We start from the raw sequence: 12,696 nt of genomic DNA, 5'->3' as shown, positions 1-12,696 counted from the left end.
ACTTGTTCTGTTAGGTCAAGAAAATGATAGGGAAAGAAAGAGATGGAGCAGGGAAAGCAGAGAGGCTGAAATAAGGCAGGCCTCGGGGAGCTGAAGGCAGCTGCTCAGGCTCCTGGTGGCTCCAGGCTCCGGTTTCCGTGAAGCTGACTGTACTTGGCTCACAGTGTGGGACCTATCCTTACATTAAAGTCTCCTTCATTTGCTTTTGGAAAGCAGTTTGGCAAGCCACATCAAACAGCACAAAAACAGCCTTACCCACTGACCTGGGCACTTATCTTACAGAAATAATTAATAAGAAGGAAAAAGCCACATGTACAAAGATGTCCACGGCAGCCTTATTTATAATAATGGAAAACTGGAAGCCATCAAAGGCCCAGTGCTCAGGGAATAGAAAGGAGGACTCTGCGAACTCCTTGGATGAAATATTATGCAGCCATTAAGAATGATAAACATGAAGACCACATAGCAACACTGAATGTTTATGAAATAATAAGTGAAACAGAGCAGAACACAAAATTGTAGCAGACTCTGATTATATTGAAGAAAAAAAAATGTGTGTGCATGTGGACAGGGCTGGCTGGGATTGCCGAAAATGACAAAGGCAAGCTTATTCTTGGGCTATCTTCCCTCCCAGGGTCTCTATAGGGGAGGGGTCCCCTCTTAGTCACCCCTGAGGCACCCCAATTCTGGGAAGGAGAGAATGAAGCTGTTCAAACTGAGTCCTCAAACTGCCCCCCTTGCCAGCCCCATCCCGCCTCTGGGGAGAGGATGCTCAGGGCTCACTCCAGCTGCTGGTATTTTTAGCCAGGCTGCTTGCAGTCCATGTTCTAGGGTAAAAATAGCTGGGGTGGAGGGCACAGCACTAACTTTGCTGCTTTCTGCCCTTACCCCCCTCCCTGCCCAGGACCCAGGCGCCTCTGGGTCTTGCAGCCACAGCCTTCTGCCTCTTGTCTCTGGCTCTATTCCATCTCTTGAGGTCTCAGTGGCCAGGAAGGAATGCTCTGGTCTTGTACATCTTAGAGCCTTGGGGCTCATGGCAGCCAAATATTCCATTCTGTGGATAAGGAAACTGAGACCCAGGTAGAAGAAGGAACACACCAATAAGAAGGTGGCCAAAGTAGTCCCACAGCAACCCACACGCCTCCTTCCCAGCCCCAAACCCCATCGTTGTCCTTCACCCCCTTCACTGCTGTCACTGACAGGAGGGATGAAGAGCCAAGTGGTAGTCAGAGGGCCTTTGCATGGTAGAGTGGGGAGCACTAGACTGGAATCCCGAGATGTAGGTTCAAATCCTAGCCCTATGCTTGTTAGCTGTGGGATTCAGTGCAAGTCACTTTCTACCCAGGACTGCAATTTCTACATCGGTAAATGAAGGAGTTGGACAAGATCAGCTCCAATGACTTTTTGAAGGGATGAGTACATCCTTCATCTCATCTGGAGGCCAAACCTGCCAGTTTTTTTCACCTTTACCTACCACATCAGCCCTGCCATCTTCCCAGGATCTGCCAAGCCAAAAAACAAAAACAAAAAAAAACTCATTGCCGTCAAGTTGATTTTGATTCATGGCAACTCTATGTGTTACAGAGTAGAACGGCTCCATAGGGTTTTCTTGGCTGTAATCTTTACGGAATCAGTTCACCAGGCCTTTCTTCCATGGTGGATTTGAACCATCAGCCTTTAGGTTAACAGCCAATCACAAACCACTTGGACCATTCAGGGACCTGCCTCACTCCCAGGACCTGCCAGATGCTGTGGATTCCCAGTTACCCAGGTGTATGGCCCACCTCAAGGACTATCTGTGGCTGACACCGTCTCTCAGGAGAGCTCCCCACAGCCCCCAGCACGCATTTGAGCCCCCTCTGTCTGAAGGGATATGTTCTTAAGGAATCCACGTTCATTTTAATACCAGTATGAAGACAAATCTAAATAGGGAAGTAAATCTGCCAACAAAAATAAAGTGTACAATGCAGTTTAAAGCAAAATACATGGGACTTGAAGATAGTGGGCTGCTAGAAGCCTGCTACTCCCTGCCATTCCTGCAGAGCGTAAAGAACTATCCTGGCAAGAAATTACCAGAACGTACCCATCCAACCAGTTACTACCCCAATTTGGTATGCTTTTTCTTCTACTTGACCCTCAATTCTGTTCCCCTCCTGGACCTCGCTGCCAGCCCATAGTGCCACACACTACCGTGTCCCTAAGATTTGAGTCCACAAGTCTTATGTCCCAACTAGATCATAAGCCTCTGCATCCCACCCAGCTCACAGCTCCTATGAGAAGAGCCTAAAGCGAACAACTTCAGGTGAAAAATCACACTTCTTGGAGCCAAGAATGGAGAAGCTGAGCCTAAGGGTCTTGATGGTAAGCAAGTCACTTCCCCTGGGCCTAGCTGCTGGTTTTTCATGATCATGTGTGTTGTGTGTGTACATATGTACAGCGTGTGTATCTAGAGCCCATGTGTGCAAAAGAAGAGTTCCATGACTACTCAAAGTGTCCCCAGCATGGGGGTACAAACCTGCAGGAGTCTGTGATGATAGTAAGGACGGTCCCTGAGTTCTTTCCAATATTGCTAATACTTACCTGGAGATCCTACCTGTTCTCTTGTTCGGCTGAAGCCACTAACTCGTATGTCAAGTCTCTGCCCTTAGCTAGCACTGTTTCGTTGCAGTTATGCTGGAAACACCCATGATCTCATTAACGAAATGGGAAAATAGATCAGTGCTTAATAAACACGGTGTATTTGGTAGACAAAACATGGAACCCAGGCAGGGATGTTAATCCTGAAAGTGCTAGGGCTGAAATCAAGGACTCTGGATGGTTCTGAGTCAGAACTCAGAGGATCTGGGAGCTGAAGTGGCTGGACAGAGGACTGCCCATCCTGAGGAGACACTCTGTTGTCTGTAACAAGGGTAAAGCAGGCCTGGGTGGCCTGTGAGACGCTCTTGTGGGACCAGCCTGCTGTCCTTGTCTCTTGCTTCTCCCCCTTGCTGGAAGCTGAAGACAGAGCCATGTACTCAGCTTGGCATGAAAAGGAGGAAGAGAAATGGGCAGGGTACCCTTATCCAGTCTGCCTCTCTGCCTTGTGTCCCCTGTGGACAGGACCAGTGGCCTCTCCTCTGGGCAGGGCCATAAAGGACCATCTGGGATCCCCATATCATGGCTCCTAACCCAGCGGGTTGCCTGGCAGCCCCCTCCCCATGACCCTGGCATAACCCTAGGCCTTCTGACTCCTTTCAGAAAGCCAGGTGTCCCCAAGTACGTCTACTCATGTGGTGGTTGGGAGGGTGGTCCAGTTGTTATGGTTTGGAAGGAAGAGCCTGGAAGCTTCGGTTTTAATCTAGACCCTGTCTTTTACAAGCTTTGCTTTTATTTCTCTCTACCTCAGTTTTCCCATCTGTAAAATGGAAATTGTAGATAGGTTCCTGGGTTTCTTATTAGTCCCCCTTGCTAACTGACCTTGGGCAAGTTACTTGAACTCTTCGAACCTCAGTTTCTTCACCAGTAAAGTGGGGGTGCTAATCCATGCCCTGCCTTCCTCACTGGGCTGGGCAAAGACCAAATGCTATGCTGTCTGCCAAGGTGCTTTGAAAATTAGAGGCTGCTAACGACCACAGGAGAGTGTTATTATGAACAAGGACATCCTGTGCACCCCACCTGGTCCACAGCCCAGAGCCACAAGGAAAAGGAAAGATGTGGTCTTCTCTTGGCCACTCTCTGGCCTACTGGGAAGATGGACACGGCCAGCACCCGTTCTGATGTGGTGGGTGGACAAGGTACCTAAGAGCTGGCGAGGTTCAGTGGCTGGGAGGGACCCCAGGACCAGGGCTCAATCTGGGAGGCTTCCTGGAGGAGGTGGGTCACCACTAAGGAAGATATTTAAAGTAAGCTCCAGAGTCACCTGGAAAGGGTGTGGCTCTGCTCCTGGCCTACACCAAACCCCCCAGAGCCCCTTCACAGGGCTTTTTAGTTACAACATACCATCTTATTTGATCTTGAAAACAACCTGGTTAAGTCAGTATATTGTCTATGCCCATTGACAGAGTGGTCCCAGAGCCAAGATGGTGGAGTGCGGAGGTAGGTCTCAAACTCTGGGCTTTCCCCTTGGATCCTGGCTCAAGAGGCCAAGTGTGGACCCTTGCAGCATCCTCCAGATGTCTGCCACCCTCCCCCTTTCTCTCCGTTTATGCTCCTCCACTACCTGTATGAAGCATAAATGCAGATGGCTCCTTTTATGTCTCCCAGGATCAAAGGATTGGCTTTGGAAGAAAGACATGCTGCTTGGAAGCCAACCAGAGCCCAGTCTGCACATAAGATCTTTCCTGCGTTGCCTCCAGAGCGCGGGGATGGAGCCCCTCCCTGGCTTGACAGCGCCCACACCTGATGACTCCTGGGCCTCCCCCCTTCCCCCACACACAGACACAATACACACAGCAGGGCCAGCTACCTAACGTGCATTTGAAGCACGTTTCTCTTCTCTTTTATTGGGTAATTTGTCCGTGGCACGTGTTGTCCCTGCTGGGTCAGTGACTGTCATGTCTCAGAATAAATGAGAGCGAGAGAAAGACAAAGAGAGACTCAGAATGACACAGCCAGACAGTGCATGAGATGGAAAAACCCTCAGAGGTGGAGAAACAGCTGGACAGAGGGAGAGAGGAGAAACAGTGGAAACCTAATAGAGAGCAGAGGGGATGAGAAGGAAAAACAGAAAACAGAGCAAGAAGAGTAGAGAGAGGCAGGGCAGAAGAGGAAAGGGGCAACGACAAGAAGGTGAAGAAGAAATTGATAAAGGAATGTCGTTGTTAGCTGCCATTGTGTCGGCCCCCGACTCATGGCGACCCCGCACACAATGGAACGAAATGGCGCCCGGTCTCCCTCTCCACGGTCAGTTGCAGATTGGACTGCTGTGATTCACAGGGTTTTCATCAACTGATTTTCGGAAGCAGATCGTCAGGGCTTTCCTCCTAGTTTATCTTAGTCTGAAAGTTCCATCAACACCTGTTCAGCATCATAGCAACACAGGAGCCTCCACTGTAAGACAGGTGGTGGCTGTGCGCGAGGCACTGGCCAGGAATTGAACCCAGGTTTCCTCATGAAAGATGAGAACTCTGCCACTGAACCACCACTGCCCCCTGATGAGGGCATTGGGGATGGATTCTTAAAAGGTCAAAAATGAAGATGGAAACAACGCAGAGACTTAGAGGTGGGCCAGAGGAACAGCAGAGGGACTTTTCCCCGCCCGGGTGCCGGGGATCTTGTCACAAACAGGATGCCAGGATCCTTGGGCAGAACCTGCTGGCATGACCCTGAGTACCCAGCCAACCCCTCACTGGCTGGGCTCCATCAGACCCAGAGTCCCTTGAGTCCATATCCCACTCTGAGCTCCCCACCCCTCACAGAGGTTGTCTCTGCTCTCCGGACCATCTCAGCTCCCAGCATAGATGAGACTCCCAGGCCATCTCTGGGACTAGGTAGCCCAAGAGGGAAGGACAAGGCCCAGGAAGCTAGCAGACCCAGAGAGGGGAGAGTGAGGGGCACCTTGACCAGGAATCCCCCAGCGACCTCCAGCCCAGTACTGAGAGCGCCTGGCTTCCACAAGATGGGGCAAGAAGGCAGTAATTTCCAGGGTCATCCTCTAAGCTTTGCCACCTTCCTTCTGGTGTGCTCTGAGAAGTCTGGCTCTCATTCCTAACTCCTCAAAACCAGTCTCTGCAGCTGACTTTGTCCAGCCCTTCACTCACTCTGGAATGGAAGGACCTAGACTTTCTGAAGCCAGGCCCCCGGGGTCCTCTGGCCCAGCCTGTCACTGAGTGACTGGGTGACCTTGAACCTGTCACTTCTTCCCTCTGAGCCTCATTTTCCTTATCTGTGAAATGGGGAATAATCACAGTGCCTGCCTCCTAGAAGGGCTGTGAGGATTAGATAAAAGTAAGGTGACCCCATGCTCAGCACAGTGCCTGGCACAGAGCAAGTACATCACAGAGCAAATCCCTTCCCCATCCCTTCATCCGCCACCCATCTGTCAATCTATCGTACTGTGGTGCCTTTCATGTTGCTGTGATCCTGGAAGCTATGTCGCCTGGATTTCAAATACCATCAGGGTCACCCATGCTGGACAGGTTTCAGAGGAGCTTGCAGACTAAGACTATGAAGAAAAACCTGGTGATCTACACCTGAAAATCAGCCAGTGAAAACACTGGCTCACAACAGAACATTGTCCAGTAAAGTGCTGGAAGATAAGCCCTCTAGCTTGGAAGGCACTCAAAATACACAATGGCTGCAACAATGGACTTAGGCACACCAGCAACCGTGAAGGTGACACAGGACCGGGCAATGTTTCACGCTATTGCATACGGGGTTGCCATGAGTCAGAGTCTACCCAACTGCAGCTAACAATATTTCTTATCAGGTGTGTGGTCCCATTGTCGCTGTTGCCAGCAGCACTGGCAATGGAGGTGCTGATGGCGTGGGGTAAGAATTCTGCCCCTGCCTGACTCATAGGAACTTGTGAGGCTTAAACGAGCTAAAGAATGGGAAAGGCATCACAGCCCTGAGATGCCCAGGCCCAGCCAGGGCTCCAGCCAGCAGGCGACTTGTCCATCAGGTATGGTGGGCAGTGACTAGACCCAGGATACTTTTAGGACCCATAAAAATTAATTTAAAATCAGAAGGAAAAAGCGATCTTTTAGGCCAAAGAAAACGTTTTACATATAAAATGAATATATTTGTCTTTATACCAACATAGTTATAAAACATCATTTTTAATATTACTTTATGGAGGAAGGAGCTCACAAAGGCAGAAGTGCTTATGGCACACAAAAGTCATAATGTCACCTTGCCAGCCAGTTCCACTGGTCAGTGAGGGCAGGACAAATGCATTCCTGGTGGCCCTAGTGGACACAGCCTGACCTCAGAGTGTACAGCTGGGCCAAAAAGGACGTGGGAAGGAAAAGAGGGAAGCAGAGGCAGATAGAATAGGAGGCCCTCAGTCCCTGCCCTTGGGGATGCCCCAGGCCAAGAGGCAGAAATAGCTTCATACCTTAAGAGACCCCTAATCTGTGAGAGAAGCACAGCCTTGTCCTCAGGGAGCATCAGTCTGAGGGGGAAATACAGCCCTGCCCTCAAGGAGCCCCACTCTGAGGGGAAGACACAGCCCTGCCCTCAGGAAGCCCCAGCCTGAGGGGAGACACAGCCCTGCCCTCAGGGAGCCCCAGCCTGAAGGGAGACACAGCCCTGTCCTCAGGGACCCCCACTCTGAGGAAGAGACACAGCCTTTACCCTCAGGGAGCCTTAGTCTGATGGAGGAGATACGGCCCCGCCTTCAGGGAGCCCACAGCTCATAAAAAAAAATAGAAGCAACAAAATACAAAAATTTAAAACAGAGCAAGCAACTGGGGAGGAAATAATTTCAAAGTTGGTCCTCTTACTAGCCATATGACCAATAGAGAAGACTGCAGAGAGCACTCTGGATGCCTGGAGAAGGGAGAGAGTACAGCTCAGCAAAGTTGGAGCCTTTGGTCATTGGCAGGGAGAGGCTTGGAGAACAGGCATAGAGAAGGGGGCCCTCGTGCTGCTCTCAGGAGAAGGAGCCAGAAGGAGGGAGCAGTTAAAGGATGGCTCTGGGTACAGAGGGGTCTCAGTATCCCGGCTGTGCCCACACCTGTAGCATCCACATGACTGTCTATGAGGCATCTATGTCCAGAGCTGCACTAGGACACAGAAGTCACTCCTCGTGGGGTCGGGTAACCGCATGCCCCAGGTGCCGCCCCTAGCCAGGCGCCCTGCAGAATTAAATTACCATATTGGAAATAGCAAAGTAAACACCAATAGGTAAAGTGCAAATTAAAGCCATTCTTCCCAGATACCTTATTTATAGACCTGAGCTCAGCTGCCTCGCCCTCCTGGGCAGGAGCCACAGGAGCAGAACAGAGCACCTGCGCTGTGTCCCCCTGCTCCGAGGACACTGAGCGTCCCTCTGCCAGGGGTGGGGACAAAGACCCCCTGGAGGGTAAGGTAGGGGCTGTCAATGTGGTCCAGGCTGCATTAGGCTGAGAGCCTGAAGGTCCCCCAGCCTGAGCACCTTTGGGATCTAGGTTACAGGGCCAGGTCATCTGAGTACCAGGGAAGGCGTCTGTAGGGAGTGGGGAGGGAGCGACATAGGGCAGAGATCAGGACGGGGGCACAGGGGAGGGGGCCCATGGAACAAGTGCTGGAGTGGAGATACTACAATATTAACGAGCTCTACCAACTCATATAGCAGCCACTGTTCTAAGTGCTTGCAATGCCTTAACTCCCTTTATCCTCACGAGGCCAATGATTAGCCCCATTTGACAGACAGGATCACTGAGGCATGAGTGGTCGCAACACTTGCTCAGGGTTACACTACTACTAAGTGTCCCATCAGGAATTTGGACCCAGGCAGTCTATTCTTCACCACTACACTGTCACTGCTCCAGAAGCTTCTCCAAGCAATTTAGAGGGCAGACTCAGCGGCCTCATGCCTGCCAGCCTGGCGTGGCATTTTCTTAGTCTGCAGTGGTTTCCCACCAACATACGTGCCAGACTTCATGTAGGAAAGCACCCGGCCCCATGCCTTGCCAGGCGTCTGGCTGGTGGACCAGCTCAGTTAGGCCCTCTCAGGGCCCACACCCTCACCAGCTCACAGCCCTCCCCAGCCCTGACCCCTAGTCCTGGCCGCCCAGGCAAGGACTACAGGCTGAGGCTATGGGGCAGAGGGCTCCTCTGCCCAAGCTGCCGGGCAAGCCTGACCTTGACCTTGTTGGCGTGGTGCTCTAACCACAAAGCACGAGGCCACGGATGGTTAGCCACAGGTTTATTAGCGTAGGGAAGATGCCCGGCCAGGGCCAGGAAACCACACTTTGCCCAATCTGCTCATCTCACCAGACCTAGGAAGGCTGTCACCATCTTGGCGGCAGGGAGCCAGGAACAGAAGCTGTGGGCTTGGCAAGAGGGCCGACTGGAAGGAGCAACGGCCACATTCTGTAAAGAAGGGAAAAGGCTCACCAAAGCCTCATGCTCCCAGCCAATCAGCCGCACATCCGAGAGCGGCTTCCAGTTGGAAGGCAAGGGACACCACCAGCCTGACCCTTTGCAAATATCCCCCGCTGCTGCTGCCGAGCAAACACCACACACTAAAAATAGCCCCTGTCCAGAGTGGGCTGGCTGGAGGCCCCGCCAGAGCAGGTAGGCCCGGGGCACAGCTCAGCCTAGCTTCTCACCAGATGAACACCCGTCAAGGTCCCCACCTTCACCTGCTGGGATTGGCCAGAAAAGTTCCTATTTGGTGAGGGGCTGGGGAGAGGACTCAAGGGGTCAAAGATCAAGAGGCAGCCTGGTGGGCGGGGAAAAGCCCTGAGCTGGCAGTCAGGGGGTATGGGCTCTGCCATCCCCCTTGTGCAATCTTGGGGAGGTCACTTCTCCCTTTAGAGCTCAGCTGCACAGTGGGGGCGGCACTCCCCACCTATTGCAGAAGACAGGAACTATGTAAAGAGTGCCGGGGTTGCCATCCTGAATCAGATCCTGCAAAAATAAGAATTCCCCAAAAACAAAAACAACAGCTAGTGGCTGTTGGGTCAATTCCAACTCATGGCAACAGCACGTGTATGGAGTAGAACTGTACTCCACAGGGTTTTTAAGTCTATGGCCTTTTGGAAACAGATCACCAGGCATTTCTTCCGAGGCAAATGAGTTCAAATCACCAACCCTTCAGTCAGTAATGGAGCACTTAACCATTTGCACCACCCAGGGACTCCACACATTGCAGAGTAGAACTGTGCTCTATAGAGTTTCCAAGGCTGTGATCTTTCAGAAACAGATCACCAGGCCTTTCTTCCAAGGTGCCTCTGGGTTTGTTCCAAGTCCCACCCTTTCAGTGAATAGGGTTAGTAGTCAAGCACTTCACTGTTTGTGCCACCCGGGGACGAACTGCTCCATAAGGTTTCCAAGGAGTGACCAGTGGATTCGAACTGCCAACTTTTTGGTTAGCAGCTGAGCTCTTAACCACTGCGCTACCAGCCCCCCCCCCCAAGGATCCCAGCCAACCTTAATTGAGTGTTTTCTATGTGCCTAGTTGGGTATTAAACTCTTTCCATGTATCAACACCTTTAATCCTCAACGACCCTATGAGCAGGTACTAGAGCTAGCTCCATCTTACAGTTGGTGGAACTGAGACACAAAGAGGCTGGGGCACTTGCTCAAGGTCACACCTAATGAGCAGCAGAAGTGGGACTTGAACCCAGGGCTGTGTTTTAGCCACACTAGACACCATGTGATGATGCATGTGTCATTAGAGGGGTAGAAATGGAAAGGGGTGGCGTGTGTCATCTCCCACCCTTCTGGTTAGCCTCTTGCCCCTGTGAACCCACCCCTCCTCAAAGAGACCCTGTTAGAAGCCAGAGGGCAAATGAAGAGGTGGGTGACCCCTTGAATTCCTGCATCTCTGCTTCTCGCCCAGGGTAACCAGCGTGTATAATGTGCCCCGGTCACAGTGACCGGGTTGGGGGGGGGTAGGCAGGCTGCCAGCCATGCGGTCCCCAGCCCACGCACTGTCTGGCCGCCCAGGGGGTGGGATGGGGCCCATAAATAGCAGGCCTCTCACCGGTGTTGGGAATAGAAACCCAATCCAAACAGTGTGGTGAGTCGGGGCTTTCCAAACCAGCCACAGCTCTCAGGGGCCTGAAGGCAGTTGTAAGGGCCCCCTTCTCCTCTCCTAAGGTATCTGGTCACCTTGGGGAGAAAGCCCAGCCTGGCCCCAATCCCAGGATTCTTCATGGTTCAGGAAGGACCACCAGGAGGTGATAGGAATACAATAGCTGCATTCACTGAGCACCTATTAGGTGCCTGGCACTGTTCTAAGTGCTTTACACAGGTAATCTCAGCTAACTTCACCACAGTTCTATGAAATCGTCCTATTAGTCTGCCCATTTTACAGAGGAGGAAATTGAGGCACGGGGGTAGAGTCACCTGATTATGGTCCCACAACTAGAAAATGGTGGAGGTAAGACTTGAACCCAGGCCACTGGCTTCTGAGGGTGTCTCCCTATCCTGAGGTTATCTTGGTCTGAGGGGAGCCCCCACATCCAAGGAAAATACAGTAAGAGCTCAAGGTGACGTATGCTGATGGCCCACCGGACTGGGCTGGGGCTTCTGAAGTTCTTGGACAGTCTGCCATGTGGAACTTGTAACTCATTCGCCCCCAGGGTATCTCCACCCCCTGAGGAGCAAGGGGGCCAGAGATTCCGTGGCAGGGTTTCCCTGCTAGACACCTGCTCAGCCCCTCAAAGATAAAAACTCTGCTGCTGAGTCCCTAGCTCAGTTCTGTAGGTGGAAGTGGAGGATGGTGTGTATTTTTTTTTCGCGGGGGGTGGGGGGGTCATTCCCAGGGTATTTCTTCTGGCGGTCCACTGAGACAGGTGCATGGAATCACAGAGAAAGGGGTCCTGAAGGATCCACCTCCCTGCCAGCCCCCTCAGGGGCCCTCCTAGTATTCCCAGGTCCAAGGTGGAAGTTCATGGCCTTTTATGAGATTTTACCAGGCTCGGATACCACCTCCCTCCATACTGACCCTGCCAGATTTGGGGTTCTATCTGTGTGTTTGTCTGTCCTGATCACTGCCCCTCCCTCAGGGTCCTCCTCAGGACCTCTCCAGTGCTGACCAAGCCTTCATTGATTTGCTGGCCTGGTGAAGCCTTCATTTCTCTTCTTCTTCCAAGATGTGTTGCTAGCAGCCGATGAAGACAGGCAAACACCTGGACAGAGAGAAACCTCACATCTCTGAGTTCTGGGAAGGAGGAAGCCTGTGTATATGTGGGGCAGGTGACAGCTTGTAGCTTGAGTTCGAGAGCACAGGTAAAGTTTGCCCACCACTCACCTGGAGGGACATGGGTGGGCTGAGGAGAGCCAGAGCCCTGCCACAGCCCCTGGCCCTTCCCGGAGGAGGGGCCTGGCAGCACTAGGCGTAGCAGGGGAAGAAGGGCAGTCAGCAGCCAGGGAATAGGGGAGGAGAGGCTTTCTCAGTACTGGGCTCAGGGAAGAGGATGCAGGTTGGCAGGCTCGGGGAAGAGGATGCAGGTTGGCAGGTCTCCCTCAAACCTAACGCCTTACTTGTTCCTCCTCCTCAAGGCTGGCTCTCCAGCCTCCTCCCATCTTGGCTGACCCCAAAATTGCCTCTCTCCCCTAAGGAAGTAGGGTGGGGTGGTCTTGGGGCTCCTCTTCCTGCTTCCACATTCTCGGCAGGAGGGCAGACCAAAGGGGAGGGTAGGTCTGGGCCTTTCCTCAGTGCCCCTAGCCCCTCTGGCTTCAGCCAGCCCATAATGTGACTTCCTGTGTCAGGCTGGGCTGGTGGGGGCATATTGGCCTGGGCTTGTTTTAGCCAAAAATCCAAACCTGTTGCTGTTGAGTTGATTCTGACTCATGGCGACCTCATGTATTACAAAGTACAATTGAACTCCATAGGGTTTTCTTGGCTGTAATCTTTATGGAAGCAGATTGCTAGTACTTTCTTTCACAGTGCTGCTGAGTGGGGTTCAAGCCACAACCTTTTAGGTTAGTAGTTGAGCACAAAAGGAGCCCTGATAACGCGATGGTTGAGTGTTCAGCTGCTAATCAAAAGGGTGGCTGTTCGAACCCACCAGCCGTTCCAAGGGAGAGAAGGCCTGGCGATCTGCTGTCATAAAAAGA

This window comes from Elephas maximus, chromosome 1 (assembly GCF_024166365.1).
Source record: "Elephas maximus indicus isolate mEleMax1 chromosome 1, mEleMax1 primary haplotype, whole genome shotgun sequence".
NCBI lineage: Eukaryota > Metazoa > Chordata > Mammalia > Proboscidea > Elephantidae > Elephas > Elephas maximus.
Note: the sequence above shows the minus strand (reverse complement) of the source record.